Source organism: Mus caroli, unplaced genomic scaffold (assembly GCF_978045245.1).
Source record: "Mus caroli unplaced genomic scaffold, Mus_caroli_1 scaffold_3, whole genome shotgun sequence".
NCBI lineage: Eukaryota > Metazoa > Chordata > Mammalia > Rodentia > Muridae > Mus > Mus caroli.
The window spans coordinates 101,867,825-101,887,954 of NW_028227258.1; the positions used below are offsets into that span (position 1 = coordinate 101,867,825).

Here is a 20,130-nt window from a genome sequence, read left to right on the forward strand (position 1 = left end):
AAAAGAGATAATGACAATACTACTCCAATTACATACAAAATAGAAACCGAAGGAACATTGCCAAACTTTTCTTACAATTACCCAAACCACACAAATATTCAAGATAGAAAGAGAATTACAGACCAATTTTCCTTGTGAATATATATGCAAAAATCTCAACAAAAATACTTGAAAACCAAATTTAAGGACACATAAAAAAGATTGCCCTCCCCCATCATTAGGGGGGACTCATCCCAGAGCTATAGAGATGGTTCAACATAGACCAATCAATCATTTTAATCCACCATGTTAAAAGCTGAAAGAAAAAAAAAAAAACTCATAGAATCATCTCATTAGAAACAGAAAAGGCTATTGCCAAAATCCAAAAATCTTCCATGATAAAAATCTTAGAGAGAGTAGGGATACAAGGAATATACCTCAATGTAATAAAGACAGTTACAGCAAGCCTATAACCAACATCAAACTAAATGGAAATGCAAAAGAAATTTCCCTAAAATCAGGAACATGACAAGGCTGTCTACTTTCTCTGTATCTTCTCAGTACAGTGCTTGAAGTACTAATGAAAGTGATAAAACAACTAAAGGAGACCAAAGGGAGACAAGTTAGAAAGAAAGAAGTCAAACTATCACTATTCACAAATAATATGATTTTGGGGGTGGACTGGAGCAGATGGGAACAGGTGTGATCAGGAGGGAGAAGGGAAAGAGAAAGCCCAGGGAGAAATAGTGTTCAACATAGAACCCTAGTTCAGGAAAAATCCCCAGGGTGACCTTAGGAAGGGCTATTGGTAATGGAGAGTATGGAGTCTGAACTGGCCATCTTCTGTAACCAGGCATTTTCCAGTGGTGGGACTAGGAAAGGAACCCAGACACAAAAATCTTCAACCTACAATTCATTCTGCGTTCAAGGTATCATACTGCAACAGTGGAGGCACAGAACATGTGGGAGTGGACAACCAATTACTCAACACTTCCTGGATGGCCAGGACCAGAAGCTCAGAGACCTAGCACAGAAAAACAATAACAACAATAACAACAATAAAAATAACCACAAAGGTTCTGAATGATATTCTGCTACAAGAAAACAATAGATGCTTTCACTGTGCAACAAGAAGCAAGAAATGAGGCTGAATCAATGTTCTATCATCCTTCACAATAGGTGTTCTTGAATGGGATACTGTTAAAAGTCTCACAATTAATCACTAAGAAGAGAAAAGGGATGGGTACCCAGCCCAATCATCATCAGTGAGGCTTCCTTTGGCAGCTAATGGGAACAAATGTACATACTCACAACCAAATATTAGGTGGCAGGAGAGCCCAGATTGGGGCTCAGGGAACCCTGTGGAAGAGTGAGAGGAAGAATTGTGGGAGGTAGGGGAGAACACAACCCAGAGATTCAATTAAGAGGGCTCATGGGAGCTCACAGAGCTTGAAGTATGGAGCCTGAGTGAGCCTCTGATAGGGCCTCTGCATATTGGTTATCATTGTTAGGTTGGTATTTTTGTGAGACTCCTAACAGTGAGAGTAGGGGTGTCTCTGACTCTTTTGCCTGTTCTTTGGACCCTTATTCTCTTACTGGGTTGCTTTATCTAGCCTTGATATGGGAGTCTGTGCCTAGACTTATTATATCTTTATTATGTCTTGTTAAGCAGTGTTCTGTTTATATCCTTGTGAGACCTACTCTTTTCTGAAGCAAAACAAAGGAGGAGTGGATGTGGGGGAAGGAATGGTTTAGGGAGGGTACTAACTGCAAGGAATGGAGGCTGGGAACAGTGTCTGAAACAAACATTTTTAAAAAGAACAAAGAAAACTGATATAAGAAATAATGTACTTTTGTCATTTTAAAGAGATTACAATGTTGTCAATTTACATAAAATACATACACACACATGAATGCTTTAAAGCAAAAAAAAAAAAAGTTAGCATGAAAAGAATCTTTGCATTCTATTGTAACCCCTTACAGTTGTCTACTTTTCAATAAGAGATCTCACAATATTGAGATTTTCTAATAAAGCAAGAGTGTCACAGTATACGGACTAAGCCTCAACGGGCTGCTTTGGTTCTATCCAGCTAAAATTTAGTTTTGCCTCCTTTGAAAACATCTGAGGTGTTTAACTTTTTTTTTTAATCAATTTGAGTGTGCTGAAGAATTCTTAGATACTTCCAGAAGATGTCAGTAACATAAGGGTAGAGAAGCCTCTCTTACATGCACAAGGATCATTGAATACACCAAAGTTTCTGAGGATTAAGAGGCAGAGAAAGGGGAACTCTCTTTACCCTTAAGTTGGGACTTCCATTTCTTTTGTATTTGGGATTAGTCTTCTAACCATGGCTTTTGCTGGTCCTCAGCTGGTAGACAGAACATCTGAAGACATTGAGGCTTCCATATCTTATGATACAGTACCTGTAATTAGTGCTATGTATTTCCCAATGACTCTTCTTCCTAAGCATCTTCATGAATACAACATTTAAGCACAGGTATACTAACTTTAGAATATTTGTTCATACAATATGAACTAACCAGTACCCTGGAGCTCGTTTCTCCAGCTGCATATGTATCAGAAGATGGCCTAGTCGGCCATCAGTGGAAAGAGAGGCCTGTTGGTCCTGCAAACTTTATATGCCTCAGTACAGGGGAACGCCAGGGCCAAGAAGTGAGAGTGGGTGGTAAGCGAAGTGGGGGGGGGAGGGTATGGGGGACTTTTGGGATAGCATTGGAAATGTAAATGAAGAAAATACCTAATTAAAAAAAAGAGGAAAAAATGAAAAAGAAAACAAATAAAAAAGAGAATATTTGTTCATATTGACATATTTTGAAATTATTATTTTTCTGTTTTAAAACACTGATGCATTCTAAAATACCAATTTACTGCTCAGTAAACTAGGATGTGGATCACTACATTCTGAGATAGTGTAAGTGGATACCCTCATGTCACTCAGCACAGCATTACATATCATAACCTACATAATATTTCTTGAGTGAGTTAGTGAACGAACTGCCCAATAGTTCAGAATTCCCAGATATTAGTATTAAGTTTCTGCCAATTTCTCTCATGGTCTAATATTTTCCTCATTTCAGTTTTACTATTAAGCATTATTCCTCAGACACAGTAACAGAATGTGCTTAACGTTGCTAAACTAAACAATAAGGGAAAATTATTCATTCTGCCCTGTCTACTCATTTGCCAAATCCACATGTTTGTACGATTTACTTGCATCTGGTTTATTTTAGCATGGTCAAGAAAACAATAGATGCTTTCACCGTGCAACAAGAAGCAAGAAATGAGGCTGAATCAATGTTCTCTCATCCTTCATCATAGGTGCTCTTGAATGGGATACTGTTAAAAATCTCACAACTAATCACTAAGGAGAAGAGAAAAGGGATGGTACCTTTGTGTGTGTTGTTTTGCTCTACCCCCATCCATAGACATTACATTGTAGCATCTTAACGTTTTCCCCATCCTTTTCCTGATAGTTTGAAATAAGTTTATGGTAAATTACCGTTAATGTTGCCAAAAGTTTGTTAGAAATCACTGCAAATATGCTGCGGTAAGATATTTCTGTTTATCTTAAAACATTTTATTTAGAATGATTTTTAGAAAATGACGAGTATTTAAAAATTATTCTTTACTGTGTGTACACAATGCATAATGTAACTATTAATTAGATTAAGAGTGTACCTGAACAAAGGGTTTGACTCAAGGTCAAAAATTATATGGATATTTTCCCCATCTTTTTCAATATGTGTTAATTTTGTACTCAAAATTGTTTTAGTTGAATTTTACTCTACAAACCCAAACACTATTTTTAAACCACAGGTACAGAATAATCTATGTACCATTTAAATCTGGTGAATTTACTGACTCCATTGAAACAGGATTTTAAACTACTTGCTCAGTGACACTACAGGGTGCTGAATCTGCTATTGAGAATTTGAAGACTGTTTCATTTCTTCCCTTCAGGGAAAACATCATGATATGCTGGATCTTCAGCTCATCCACTTCTAGATTTGGTGTGAGTGCCAACAACCACATTACAGAGTTGTGTTGAAAACCATGTTCCAGGAATTTTTCATAGAAGAACTTGTTCAATCAATATTCACTAACTCATTCAAGAAATATTGTATATGTAATGATAAGTGATGCTATACACACATAGACACAGACACAGACACAGACATAGACACACACACACACACACACACACACACACACACACACACACACTTTTATTTGCTTGTTTGTGTTTTGAGACAGGGCCTCTCTGTGTAACAGCTCTGCTGTCCCAGAACTAGCCCTGGAGACCAAGATATTCTGGAACTCACAGAGATCTACTTGTTTCTGCCTCCTGAGTTCTGGGATCAAAGGCATGTACCATCACACCCAGCCCTTAAAATTTATTTTCTTCATAAACAAAAACTGAAGGTTTCATCCCTAATAAATAAAGTTCTGAGGGGACAGCATCTTGTCCCCAAGTAGTTTCATATATTTAGCAAATATCTCAATCAAATAATGTTTTGGATTTTCCTTGAAACTATAGAAAGGCAACACAAAAAGAGGAAGCATAACTTTGGAATATTTACTTTATATACATAAAAATACAGCTAGAGGGCCATTTTGTGTCACCAATGTGAAATCATGAGCATAAGAAGTCATGTTTGATATGAATCAGAGGATGGCCTACTCCGCCATCGGTGGAGGGAGAGGCCCATTGGTCGTGCAGACTTTATGTGCCTCAGTGCTGGGGAACGCCAGGGCCAAGAAGTGGGAGTGGGTGGGTAGGAGAGTGTGTGTGGGGGGAGCATGTGGGGGACTTTTGGGATAGCACTGGAAATGTAATTGAAATAAATACCCAATAAAAAATATGGAAAAAGAAAAAAAAAAGAAGTCATGTTTGAAATCTAGGGGATTTCTGCTTTTGGCCAAAGGGAATAACCATATCTTTACTTGAAAACAAGCAACCATAAACCAGGAGAAAATATTTTTTAAATCCTCTATGTTTAGAAACTGGGTAGTTCAGAAATGAATCAAATGAGTTGAGCTGCTGCTTCTTCTTCTTCTTCTTCTTCTTCTTCTTCTTCTTCTTCTTCTTCTTCTTCTTCTTCTTCTTCTTCTTCTTCTTCTCCTTTGTAGTACTTTTATTGTTTACAGTCCACCAGTCCACAACCAGCCATTGTCCCCCTCCAGGTACTCCTCCCACAGTTCCTTATCCCATTTCTCTTCCCCCATGTCTCCGAGAGGATGTTCCCCCAACCTCTGCCAGGCCTCCCCACTCCCTGGGGCCTCAATTTGGAGACAACTTCAGAGCTTTGTAACAAAGTAATGGGGAAGTGAGAAACCTAGCAGTCTCATCAGACTGGGGTGACTAATCCCAGCTGAAGGAGGTGGCAGCAGTTAGAATATATAAGGCAAATTACCTGATAGAGATATGTAAAGAAATACTTCCAAAATTGAATATGGCTTGGGACTCTGTAATTCTTTGGTTATAAATTACAAATGTAATTTCGTGTGAAGCCCCATGAGTCCAAGCTAGGAATATCTTCTACGTTTAGAAGACCTGTGTAGGAATTGTGTGATGAACAATGCACACGATGCATATTGCTGAGTTTTGAATTCCCATCAAGTAGAGCAAAGCTGTTTTACTGGATGCACAAAATATACAATGAAGCTCAGAGAAAGACCCACAGCAGAATATTGGAGGTTAACATTTCTTGGAGCGAAAGCTGCCTACTTCATTGAAATAACTTTAATAGGAACATTAAAAGACCATCATTCTAAAATGTGACTAAACCATGTTCTTCAAAGGAATACAGCAAAATCTGGCTCAGCATCTGAACATTCACAATGCTTCATGCTTGATACAAATTACTCACTTTATGAAGGTTTATTGCTCACCCTGACAAAAGTCACATGACAGAAACTATTCTAGAGAGGAAGCAATGACAGATCAGTGCTAACATGGAGAATATAACTATTCCCCAAGACCATCAGGGTCTTAGAGAAAATGAACAAGAGAAAAACAAATGGAATGTGTAATAGTGAAACTTAGTAAGTTAAAAGGGCATTCCACTGAATAAAATTAACAGTAGGAATTCATTTCAGAAGAGAAGCTGAATACGTATAAATCAGTGACAGTGGAAGTTACTTGAAATAAAGTACAGGAAAACCAACTGTTAAAAAATATCTTTGATGGCCTTAGCAGATAATTACCAAGTGACCAAGTTTAAATGCATTTAGAGACCCAGAAATGCAAAGGAGAAAACAGGGCAGGGGTAAGGGACAAAAGTTCTCATACGTGTTGAAAAATTATGAAGTTATTGATTGAAAGATTATAATTCTGAAGCCAAGTGAACCAAAAGTGAACTGTTCTACCATATATTATGAACTAATGTGGAAAGAGATTGCTGGGTCTGAGAATAAAGACTGGTGTACAGACAAGTGGTGCCCGGGCCTTGGACTACTAGCCACCTGACCCTGCCTGCCCTTGGGGGTTGGAGGTGAGGAGGTGCAGAGTCAAACACACAGACTCTGGGAGCAGGTGAGAAAAGCAGCAGCAAGCTCATCCGAGCACTGCTGCTGCAAGCTCCTTTTATACCCTCTACCCGTGGCCCATTGGTCCCAAGAAAATATCTTTTCTAAACAGCAGTTCAAAATTGCCTGCCATTGTCTACACCAGCAACCCTCTGTCTCTCACACAGTCCTCAATTAGGTCTGTGTGGCCCCTGGCGTTTACATAGAGGTGGCCATGCTATTCCTGCTACATGAAAGGAAGGAGATGGAGGTAGAGTCACAACTTAGGCAAGTACCAGTTTCACTGGCATTTATTCCATGGGAGTCATAGGTTCAGCTGTAGACCTGACCCAAACTAGAGTCCTCTGGGAAGAATGATCAGTCAGTTGGGGAATTGCCTCCATCAGATCGGCCTGTGCAGAATTGTGTTGATTGTTAGAGGGTTTAACCCACTGTGTATAGAATCTCTCTTGGGCAGGTTGGCCTAAGCTGTATATAAATGGTAGCTGAACCTGAGCCAGTAAGCAGCACAGTAAGTAGCACTCCTCCATGGTTTCTGCTTCAGTTCTTGTCTCTACATGGTTCCTGTTCTAACTTCCCTCAATGGTGGACTGTTATGTGGAAATGTAAACCGAAATAAATATTTTCCTCCCCAAGTTGCTTTCCTGGTCAGGGTTTTGTCAGAAGCCACAGAAAGCAAGCTTGAACAATGGGCACTCTCTGGGGATTTATATCGGGCAGCTATAAACTATTGCTGTGGCTTCAATTACTGTCACAGTTTTATGGGAGATAAAAAATAATCAAAAGCATAAAATGAAGTGAATCCAATGTTGTCAGACACTTACAATCAAAGGCTTTAGAAATTTCTCAGCTTGAAGATGTTACCTACTGATCAATTCCATGCTAGGAACTTCTGCATCATTTATTCACTAAACAATCAGTGAACAGTTTGCATGGGGAAAGGGTTTACATGCAACAATATCTCAGATCTTCTGATAAGTATTTGTAGCAGTCATAAAGCATATCAAACCCCAGAGACTTAGGATTTTGATGAAACAAAGCCTCCTCTCATCTTTTAAAAGATTTAGTGGATTTATTATAGGAAAATCAAAGGTGCTTGAAATTCAAGAGCCGTAGAAATCATTTAGTACAGTAGTCTCCAAACACACATGGAGCATGCCAGCTAACTATCACAGGTGGATGAAACAGTGATGGTGGACCTCAGATGGGCTGAGCAGATGGCCCCCTGATGTGACCAAAGTGGTGGAATACATTGTGGATGAGAGCTCATGGGTTTTCTCTGCCTCATATTTAATACAGATTGACATGTCACATATAAACTTCATTTTTACATACCTTAGACATTTGTGCTTGCAAAGCCTCAATTATTTTTGTTTGGCTTTTTTTACTTGTTCTCTCTCTTTCTGTCTCTCTGTCTCTCTCTCTGTTGTGTGTGTATGTGTGTGTGTTTCTCTGTCTCCCACACCACATGTATAAGCACTAAGATGTTATACATGAGTTTTTTTTTGAGAAGGCACATTCCTCCAGGACACAGAAAAAAATAATTTCAATTCTCAATGTCTTCTGCTGTTTTATATAAATGAAACTCATGTTTGTGTCTTTGAATAGACAGAATTCAGACATTATTCAGCCATATTTATAGAATTGCTGATATTTACTCATTCATTATTTGAGAGTGGATGTGTACATGCACACATGTGTATGTGTATCTATGTGAGTTTTTGAGAGTCATGTGTATCTGTGGAAGTCAGAAGGCTTTATCTCTACAATGAGAGACTATAGAGATCATCAGGTTTAGTTGGAAGTACCTTTATCTGATGAGACATTCCACTTTCCCCTGTAAAATTATTTTCTGGGGATTTTTTTTTGGTGTGTGTGTGTGTGTGTGTGTGTGTGTGTGTGTGTGTGTGTGTACATGTGTGGGCTACATGTACATGTTTGGGCACTTGCATGTGAAGGTTAGAGATTTATGTTGGGAATCATCCTATGTTAGTCTTCTATTGCATTAATCGATGCAAGACTTCTCAATCTATCTCAGAGCTTGTCAACCTGGCTAGTCTTGCTAGCCAGTTTGCTGTCTTCTTTGTTCTGGCAATCTAAACTCTAGTCCTCACACTTGGGAAGCAAGTGTGAGAATGGGACCTCTTTCCAGCCCCAGGGAATTATTTTTAGTGTACTAAGTCTGATCTGCATGGCACATTTTAGACTTCTCACAATTATGCACTAAATTATAATACTCACTAAACCAAAACAGAAACAGAAAGTTATTAAATTTGGTAAGAATGAAACAGAGAAATAGCCTCAGCGTTTATTGAAGTACTGTCCCACATAGTAGCCAAAAACCAAGGAAGCTATTTACATTTAAATTAATTAAACTATTCAAAAATTAGTTGCATACTATCATCTGCCACTTTTCAAGGTCTCAACTGCCATATTTAGCTATTGGATACATTATTAAACAACCAAAATTTTTAAAAAGTTCATTACCATAGAGATTCTTTTGATAGCATTGCACTAGAGAGATATGGCAAATTGAAGAAAATTGCCCTGTCATATACAGGCATAAAAACCACACTTCCCAGCTCTAATCACAGCAGGAAGTTCTGAGAAAAAGAAGTCCCATTGTCCTTATTTCCTTCTGATATGTCACTCAGCTGGCATGTCTTCTTTGCTTTGTAACTTTTTCTGGCTCATCTTTCTTGCTCAAACTACATACAAAAACAGAGGGGTGCCAACCATTCCTTTGCCACCCATTTAACCTGCTAAATGAGCATTTAGTACAGTAGTCTTCAAACACATGTGATAAGGACCCTGTGGATGCACTGGAGGGTAGACACTGTGCTTAACAATTGTTTGGACTATAATGTTTTAAGCAGTATTTTTCTGTCTGTTTTGTGTCTCCAGCAACTATTATTGTCCCCACAGCTCTTCCAAGGATGAGATTCTAATGCTTGAAATTCTAGCAGGTTCCTTAATTTTTCTTGAGCTTGTTTTCCCAAGTTAATAGCTACTTTGTGTCAGGGATGTTTCCCTCTGTAGCTGTTTGTGATTTATTGGGCAAATGTCCTTAGGCCTACAGAGCCTGGAATCCAAAGGCCTTGGCAATTAAAAAGGACAAAGTTTGTCAGAGGGAGCTTTTATGAAATGCCAGGTTGGTTTTCAAAAATGGAAACTCTCGCAATAAAAAGTAAGATGAAGCAACACAATGATCTACTTCCTTCCTGGGATTGGACACGTTGGCTGGGATCCAAGGTCTGTAATGTTTCCTTTTCTGACTTTGGAACAACTAACTAAGGCCTCTGCTATTTAGTTTTCTGCTATTAAAATGCACACGACAGTAACTTCTCACTCTGCTGATATTCAGAAGGCCTTATTTTAACAAAAAATCTCACTGGGAAATGATGATGGTAGGGAGCTGTTATTGAGTCTTCCTGCAGCCTCTCAGCCAATTAAAAGTTTGTTAAACTTTGCATTCAAAATCAAAATAATGAATGCATTCAATATTGTTTTTTTTTCTTCTGCAAGACTTGAAAGATGTGGTAGAACTGGGACACCAACCCAGCCACAAAATCATTGGTCCACAACCTTCCCTTCCTGGAAGATGTGTGAGGAAAATGGTGGCTCAGAGCTTGTGGTAGTGGCCAAAACAGTGACTGATCTAACTTCAAACCCATACCACAAGAGGGATCCTATGCCTGATACAGCCTGGATGGACAGGATCAGGAAGCTGAATGGCTCTGATTCCTAGGTTAGAGCCAAACATGACTGAGAAGGAAAGAAGGAGAGAGAGAGAGAGAGAGAGAGAGAGAGAGAGAGAGAGAGAGAGAGAGAGAGAGAGAGAGAGAGAGAGAGAGAGAGAGAGAGAGAAAGAAGAAGAAGAAGAAGAAGAAGAAGAAGAAGAAGAAGAAGAAGAAAAAGAAGGAGGAGGAGGAGGAGGAGGAGGAGGAGGAGGAGGAAGGAAGGAAGGAAGGAAGGAAGGAAGGAAGGAAGGAAGGAAGGGAAATAAATAAATAAATAAAGACAGAAAGAAAGAAAGAATGAATGAAAGAAAGAAAGAAAGAAAGAAAAGAAGGAAGGAAGGAAGAAAGAAACGGCAGAGAGAAAGAAAGAAAGACAGAAAGAAAGGACACTAGAAAGATATAGATGATAGATATATAAATGCAAATGAAATTATTCCTAATGATATCTTGCAAAACTCTACTTCCTTCCTGGGATCAGTGCTAGCCCAGTCACCATCAGAGTGGGTTCCTCTGGAGAAGACATAGAGACCTACAGTCAAACATTATGAAGTGCTCAGGGAACTCTATAGAAAAGAGAAAGCTTAGATTTAGGAGTCAAAGGGGTCAAGGACACCAAGAGAACAAGGCCCACAAAATCAACGAGGCCACATTCATAGGGTCTCACAGAGATTGAAGTGTGAACCATGGAGCCTTCATGGTTCTGTAATAGGCCCTTTGAATCCATACTCTGCTTCTCTAACTTAGTGTTTTTGTAGGACTCCTAACAATGGTAGTGGGGAGAGAGGTAATCTCCCGACTCCTTTGCCTGCTCATGGGATTCTTTTTCTTCTACTGGATAGCCTTGTCTCCCCTTGGTATAAGGGTATGTACCTAGCTTTATTGTGTAGTGTTTGCTTTATATCACTGGAATGCCTACCCTTTTCTGAAGGGAAAAGGGGAAATAGTGAATCCGGGGGAGAGATGAGGTGGGATAGGGGACTGGGAGGAGGGGAGGGAAGGGAGGCTGCAGATGGGATGTATTATATGAAGATGAATAAAAATACATTTAAATTTTAGAAAGGCCTAAAAGACAGTTGCAAGAGCCAGGTTCTGACACTAAATTTGAAGAAGAGATGCTTCCTCTGACCCTCGCCACCTGCCACACTTGGGAGAACAAGCCTTCCATCTCACCTGGGCAGCATAGTCGAGCTGGCCCTGATGGTGAGGCACAGGTAAGTCCCACAAGAATGAGAATTGTCCCATCCCTTTACCTACTGCACCACTCGGGAGCAGGACCTGCACCTTGATTGTATAGCACAGTAGAGCTGGCTCTGGTGGTACGGATGCAGGTGATCCAGCCCTCAGAGTATGAGAGAGGAAGAGACGGCCCTGATCCTTGCTGGTCGTAGCATTGAGTGAGATGAGCCAGGGCAGCGATGGAGAGCTCACCCTGGTAGTTTGGTGATAGAGACCTGGCAGGCTGACCAACTCAGCTACCATCAAGGCTCAGACCCAGGGCTTTGAGCTGGCCCACCCCAACATCTACCTTATCTATGACCTTCTGGAGCACGTGAAAGGCCAGTCCTGTAGATCCAAAGTCGCAGGATATCTATGACACAGGGCAATAGCAGGGTGTTAGAGAGGAATCCCAGCGAGGATCTGTATTGAAAGTGTGACAGAAGCCAGAGGCCTCAAACCAGACTGATGGCTCATTGCAATGAACATTTGCAAATTAAGATGTGTGGACCAGGGGATAGATTGTGGGACACTCTGTGACACATAACAGCCTTCATGGCGAGGTATTTTTATTTTTTTGTTTCTCTTTTTAATTTTAATTTTATTTTTTATTTTCTTTCATGGGGGAGGATGTAAGGGCAAAGGGCAGATATGAAGGAATGGGGAGATGGTGGTAATGGGTGCATTATGTGAAAGTCACAAAGAATCAGTTAAAAAGTTAAAAAAAAAAAGAAAACGTGAAATTATTAAGAGAGTTTCCAATCTGTATTTGAGGATCACCAAGAATTGACTTATAAAAGACTGGGCATAGCTCACATGCATATGTTGAATTCATGAAGATGTGAGTTTCCTCTCTAGCATGGCAACAAAATAAAATAAAACAAGAACAAAATAATACCAAACAAACACACAAACAAACCAACCAAGAATCAGTTTATGTGAAACATGGACCATTGTTCTGAAATGATAGATAGGTTATCAGAAAGTTAAGATGAAGGTGCAGACAGAATATAAGGCTTGACAGAAGTGGATTTCATGTGTGCTTGTGGGAAGGGTACAGTGGGGGTGAGACAATTTAGATGATCCCCTTGAAGATGGCAACAGTAAATAGTTTATGTATTATTCCTCATCTTTTGTTTTCTAACATCTACTTAAGTTTAAAGCAATCTTTAGACTTTTCAATTACAGCAGAAAATTAGTATATATATATATGCTAATTATATATTATATATAAATATAATAAATATAAATATTATATATATATTATATATAAAATTAGTATATATATATATATATATATATATATATATATATATATATATATATATATATGGCAATTTTCTGGCTGAGTCTCACCATTTCCCGGCTTTGTTTTTTTGGTTTTGGTTTTGGTTTTGGTTTTTTTTTAAGTGTCAAAGATCATAAAGATTAGAAAAAAAATCATAAAGAAGCAAAACAAGAAACACAGTATGAGTGACTCAGAGAGAAAAAAGGTTACAGGTCAGAAAATGGGACCTGCCCCCAATGACATCTGGTAAAGTATTATTACTGGATGGATGTTGTCCATGCAGCCATGCCTCTTAAACAATGGTCTTATGGTTTATAAGCAAATGGACCCTGTGGTCCTATGGCCAGGGGGACTCAGTTACTCACTGACGGGCTTTTGGAAGATAACCCAATTCTGAGGGTTATGATGTAATCCTTAGATTAATGCTTTTATGATTCACAGTATGATGGTATTAGTGGGAAGTAGTGAAAAATAGGAGGTGGAGCCAGGTTGGAGGAGGTACAGTAACCTGGGAAGATAAATCGTATCCTCAGTTTCTTCCTGGCATTTTGCTTCCAGCCCTCCAAGAGGTAAGCTTCTCTCTCTAGCTCATGCTCTCCAAGTAATGGTCTGCTTCCTTGTGCACAGCACCAGAAAGCAACAGACTCAAAAGAACATGGATGAGGCCATCTGAAAGTGTGAGCAGGATGAAGTCTTCCCTTCTCAAGAATTTGTCACGGCAGTGTGAAACTACCAACTGGTTAGTTGTTTATGTAGTGCAGCTTCCCTGTGTCTTTGCTAAATTGTCTTTTCACATGAATCACGCAGAAGCAATTTAAGTGTTCACATTTCAAGTGTTCTAAAAATTTGGTGTAATCTCTTATTTAATCAGAAATTACTATTGAACAACTCCAAGCATTTAGAACCAGGTAAGATGCCAATAAAGTATCTCTGTTTATACATGGCTTTCACAATGGGGGCTTGAGGACTGTCCCTTATTTTCATTTTTCACACTATATACAACCATATGACCTTTGGGGAGTGTGTATTTAGTACTTGTTTGTGATGATCATCTTCAAGGACCAAAGGGTGCTGAGAGATGCGAAGAAGGAAGGCTCTCAGAAGCCTAAAGTGGCCATAGTCTAGTAAGGATACTGAAATTTGAAATAGTATTAAAACATTCTGTTAGTGTTATTGTTCCCACAGCAAGTCAATGTGGAATGCATTATGGGAGAGTTCCTTCAAAGGGACTGAAATGGAAAACAAAGGCAGCTAACATGATAAGGATCTACTCCGTGAAATTTTCACTTACCAATTTCCATGGTGATGACTGATAAATGAAGTGTTGTAGAAACCCTAGACACTACTATTTAAAATATTTGCCTCTGATTTCTAAAACCTTGAAACAAAAGTATGGAAAACATTTGTCTCTAAATTATGCTTTTAGTATCAAGAGAAAAGACTACTCTAGAGAGCAGGAACAAGTTTAAGAAAAATGTGATCCTTCCCTTCTCATTATGCATCAAGAAATCAAAATCTACTGCTCTGGACTAATTTAAATCTAGCTTTAAATATTTTATACATGTGAAAGGTGGTAAGTGATTCATATCTAACATATTTACTGGAAAGACTGACCTAAGAGTAAAGGTGAATAATGCTTATAAGTATGGACCAAGAGTTAAAAAAATCTAAAATACTAAATTAAGTAGAAAAGGAAAATAAAATTCCTTTCAGGGAAACACTGCCAACCATATCCAAGTCAAACATCTAGAATAACAGAAGTTTCCATTTCTTACAGTTTTTAGAGATAATAAATTGAAGAATTTTATTCATTAAATTAAAAATAGTAATAGCTACAGAGCCAGTAAACTTGTGAAGTTAAAATAGATGCTTCTCTAAAAATAATGCTTCAACTTAAACTAGAATGTTAATGAAAACACCTCAATTTAATGCTGCCATAATTCTTGGGTCCTCTTCAGCCTCTTTTGTGCCATTTTTATTGATGTAATAATAATAAGGTTTTATCATCTGAGCCTTGATCTCCTCCAGTTTGTCTAGTTCATTTTATAATGTCTGTCTTTACTGACTCTGTTTTCCTATCATTCCTCCAGCTTTAAAAAGAGTTCCCACTTTTAACCGAGATAAGTACAAAACTTGGAAGATACCCAAAATCCTCAGAATTTTTTCGATAAATTTTCTGGGATCCTTACTTCCAAGTTCTTTAGAAGTTTACTGAAGTACAATAAAGGCCAAGAATACAACCATGACCTGTGACCTGATGTTCAAATATCCACATGTCATTAGAGCAGAACCTGGTTTAGTGACTGTGCAAAATTTTATCTCATAAGGTAACTTCATTTTTAGGAAATTACCACTCTGGAATCCATTAATCATCATCATCATCTTCTTCTTCTTCTTCTTCTTCTTCTTCTTCTTCTTCTTCTTCTTCTTCTTCTTCTTCTTCTTCTTCTTCTTCTTCTTTTTTCTTCTTCTTCTTCTTCTTCTTCTTCTTCTTCTTCTTCTTCTTCTTCTTCTTCTTCTTCTTCTTCTCCTTCTCCTTCTTCTCCTCCTCCTCCTCCTCTTCCTCCTCCTCCTCCTCCTCCTTCATTGTAATAATGTCTAACTAAATGAATTTGAAACACGATAGTGCCAAGCCAATAGTCTGCCACCTAAGATAGAGTTTTCAGTATTGACTCTCATGGAAGTCCCCCCTTCTTCAAGCCCCCTTTTCTCATCCCAACCCCATGTCCTCATGTTGAATATCCAAACATATCAAAGGCTTTCTTTCTCTTTTCCTCTTAACTTTTTGTTATGTTTACAACATCCTTTCTTCCTTTTACCCCCCTGTTATTTATACCAAATGTTTTTTTTTTGTTTGTTTGCTTATTTATTTGTTTGAGGAAAAGAAACTTTGTGTTTATTGTCACTAAAAACAGAAGTTTTAAAGAGTGGAGTTAAGCACCTAGGATCAGGAAGTGATAGTAAATGCCAGTACCATCACATGCATACCACACATTCTGTTCTCTTGGGAACTGGGTCTTTTAACACTTAAGAGTGACCTGATGAGATGAGAAAACATACTTAGCCTTAAGAAGAATGATGAAAGCAACAATTGAATTGCATTTTTATCATATGCCAGCATTTTTTTAAACCTCATTCTTACAGATCTCCAAAATTCGCAGTATCTAGGGCTACAAAAATGGCTCATTGGCCCTGAGGGTGTTTTGTTCTTACAGACAATTGAGTTCACTTCTGAGCATCCCCACTGGGTAGCTCATAGCTACCTGTAATGTCACCTTCAGGGGATCTGATACCTAGACACACACACACACACACACACACACACACACACACACACACACACACACACGGGCATGGAAAGAAAAAAGACATAATTGAAAACAGTTGTCAACATCTCACAGTTTTAGAATGCAAAACTGATGCATGAGGTTAAATCATTTGCTCAAAGTTACAAGGAATGTAAGCATAGGGTTTCAGAACTCAAAAACCGGTCTACTTGGCTGTATTTTATCTCCAAATTGCCAGTCAGAATGGACACACACAAAATGATAGTGAGTATGAAATTTCAAAATTTCAATGTTACTGATATTCAATCAATTGACACTGAGATGCGAATTGTTTTAAAGTCCAATAAAAGTCCAAAACTGCCAGACTAGTTACATGATTAAAGCTAGCACTGATCCTGATAGGATAAGAATGCCACAGAGTATGGGTGTGAACTAAGTACAGACTTAAGAACAGTTATATATTTATTCAGTAGTGACTAAATGTAAACAAATAAGAAAGACACAGGAATCGGACCTTCCCACAGCAGAATGTTTGAGACATATTGATCCAAAAACTCCTTTTGAAAGTTTGACAAGTGTGGGCTTCCACCTCATGCCCTGTCTTGCTTCTTAGCTTGAAGGAATGTCAGCAATGCCAGCCTGCTGGAAAGAACTATTGTCTCTCTGCTGGCTCATTCAGCCAGCCTGAGTTCTGAAAGCTGGGCCTGATGTTACACCTTCCTGCGGTTGGTTTTGACCCTCTCTTCAGCTCCAGCTCTCAGCCCCATGACTCTGGCTCAAAACCAATTTCTTCATCACAGTGTATTTAGTGATTCAAAATGTATCCTTAGGCAACTGAGGCGTGCTTTCTTTTCGGTTGCTCCTGAGCACAGTCCTTCACATTGTCACTCCCCTTTCTTTTCTTACGCATGATTCTTCAGAGTTCAGATTTATAAACTATAACAACAATGGTGGCTACAATTTATTAAACTCCAGGTACTTTGAAAGCAGCTTCTGCAGACATCACCTTGTTACAACCCTAAGGGTCCTAATATAAAGATAAGAGCCCAGTAATGGCTCTGTTTGATGGGTGGAGGATGTCTAACCACAGTTATTAAAGAGCATCAGTGCTGAGGCCTCAGCTCCAGGTGCCTGTTGTCCTGAACTAATTGCACAGTTTGTTCTCTCCCCATTCCCCCTTCCTCAAACTGAGCTTCATTCTTCCCAGCCTCTTTGATTCAGTGCTGCTGATCTAAAGTATGACTTTTTCATTTCCTGAGAGCATTTTCCTTAAGGCACAATGAAAGGAAACATTTTAAAGTACAATACTGTCAGGATTTTCACGTAGGAGCATGAAATTCTACTTATTAAAGATGATTGTAATTATACCCACTTAAAGAGATTTCACTTATATTTTAAAAGGAACAGCAATTTATACCTATTAATCCTAGCTATCATTTTTTTTTAAATTGTGAAAACTGCAAAACTTATAAGATTCTGAAAATCTCATTGAGTGTTGGGTACTAAGCATTTGACATGAACATTTCTGTTCTGTGCAAACTTCAAAGTCAGAATCTATCAGAACATGACACTATTATTATTGTTGCCGTGATCCTTACTTAATAGGTGATTGAATCATTGAAATGTAAAGAAAAAAATTAATGTACAGAGGCAGGAAATACTTCAAATTCAGTGTTTGAAACTAGAATCTACTAAGTAACACACAATACAAACAAAGCTTTCATCAAATATGTTTGTATAGACCTCAAATTATAATTATTAAAGCTGTATCTTGATATGTTTTTAGTCCACATCAACTCTGCTGATGCCATTACAGGATGAGCTAAAGGAAATGCAGGAAAAGGTCCAGCCAGATTTCACAAAGAACTAATTTGGGTCAATGACAGTATCAATACCATGATCAATTTTTACCACATTTCACCATATTAAAATAAAAATTCTTCCCACCTCCATAGAGCTGTTTCCTACCATTTCAAATGTCCCCACATGAAAATTCTAGAAAATTATGAATGGTCTACAACACTTCATCATCAGAACTAGAATGAAAATCAAAGATAACTCAGTGTTTATTGGAATTACATTAAAATTTCAAATACAATGTAATGGTAAAGCTCATTTTTTGTGGTTGTCTGTGGTTGTTTTGTGTGTTTGTATATGAGTGTGGTATATGTATGGTGAGTAAAATATATGTCTAAATGTAAGTCATGTGTGCATATAATGTGCACATGTGCTTGTTTATGTGTGTGTTAGGTATGTATGTGTTGTATATGTATATGTGTCTATGTGATTATAGTATTTGTGTGTTTGGTGTATGCATACATGTGTGTACAGGTAAAAATCTGCCTATGCACATATGTATTGAGGCCAGAGGAGGAGGGTGTTCAGTATACTGCTCTATTATTTTCTCCCTAAGTCCTTTGAGGCAGTGATTTAGAGCTTGGCTGGCTTGACAGTAAGTTCCAGAAATGTCATCTCTGTCTCTTATATTGTGGACTTACATGCTTCTGTGAGGCATGGTCAGTCACCTTTTAACATGGATGCTGAGGAACTGAACTCAGGTCCTCAGACTTGTACTGCAAGAACTCTCACACTCTGAGCAATAGATCCTTCCCTCAAATTTTGTAAAAGGCTAATTAAGTAGAAATGGTGGACAGTTGAAAGCCCAGTACAATAATGAGATGATCTGAGTTTTCCCACCAACCAACACCCCATCACACCAATCAATCGACCATACACATATTTAAAGTCTGATGTTTTTGTGTGTGTGTCGTTGTGTGTGGCAGTGCTAAGGAGTAAACTCAGAGCTTGCAAGTGTTATATAAGTCTCCATCTTTGAGGTATATGTTTAGATAGCAAGTAGTAGTAACTGTTGACTTAGTCAAATAGCTCTGAGTCTTAGGTACCTTTCCAAAGCATTTCAACCACTACATCTGGTATCCCAAACTTAAATCTGATCTATTAGGTTTGCCAGATAAGGAGAACCAATAGTTTGTGAACACATATGAAAAGATAAATAGATAAACCTTTACATAGATGTATATAATAATTCAAAAGTTTCCAAAAATTCGAAGTTATTTTTTTTTATTATTATACAAAAAGAGAAAGATTTACCCTAAGGAATTAATTATGGGGACAAGGGAGTTCAGAAGACTGGAAGCCCAAGGAAATTTGAGTTATTGTTTGTGCTTAGAAATAAGATTCCTTTTTTTGGAGGTGGGGGAACTTTGATCTTTTTCTATTAAGGTCTTCAGCAGATTAGATAATGCCTATGGATTATTATTTGCTTTATTCAAAATATTCATCACATCTAAAAAAGTACTTTTAGCGTGACATTTATGCTGGTACTTTACCAGGCACCTAAGTAGCATGGTCTAGCCAAGTTGTCATAAGATTCGTCCTCATATCTGACTTAATAATTAAAATATCAGCTATCTTTCTGTTATGAATAAAGAGCAAAGTATCTAACAAAAACAATGGGACACTTACTGTTTTTTTAAGTGATAATGTCTTATTGCTTCCCTTCCCGTCCTAAGAAGACATATTTTATGGAACAAAGACTGCCGAGTGCACCTAAAATATTCCATCTTCTAGTTCCTTCAGGATCTAGTGTTCAGTGAAATATATATTGAGGTTATTGACTACAAGATGGGGAGAGTTCGTTGAAGGCATTTCAGCTGGTATAACTTTTGTTGGCCATTTCATTGTCCCTCATCTTTGTCTGGTATTTGGTCCTGGTCACTGAAGATGTTCAGTTGTGATCTACTGATTACAAATGTCACAGACGCTAGAGACAAAGATCACCTTGTACTTTGTGCTGATGGTCTGTGCTAGTGAATGGTGTCAGATTTCACGCTAGCTTTTAATCTAATTTTATTATGCTATGCTGTAAGCATATTATATTCCTACATAACCTGTGACCCTCCTTCCTCCTGTCAGTCCCCAGTGTTCCCTGGACAGTTCCACTTTTACTTCCATACCATCTTGTATATATATTCATGTATCTATATAAAATTCAAGACAAATGAGAGTAAACATGAGATATGTTGTCTTGCAGAGACTGATTTATGTGTG

At 38.2% G+C, this 20,130-nt stretch overlaps 1 pseudogene; it reads left to right on the forward strand.

The window, feature by feature from the left end:
- The first annotated feature begins 790 nt into the window (after positions 1-790).
- The window catches only part of LOC110291821 (homeobox protein TGIF1 pseudogene), a 95,249-nt pseudogene continuing 75,909 nt past the window's right edge, over positions 791-20,130 (forward strand).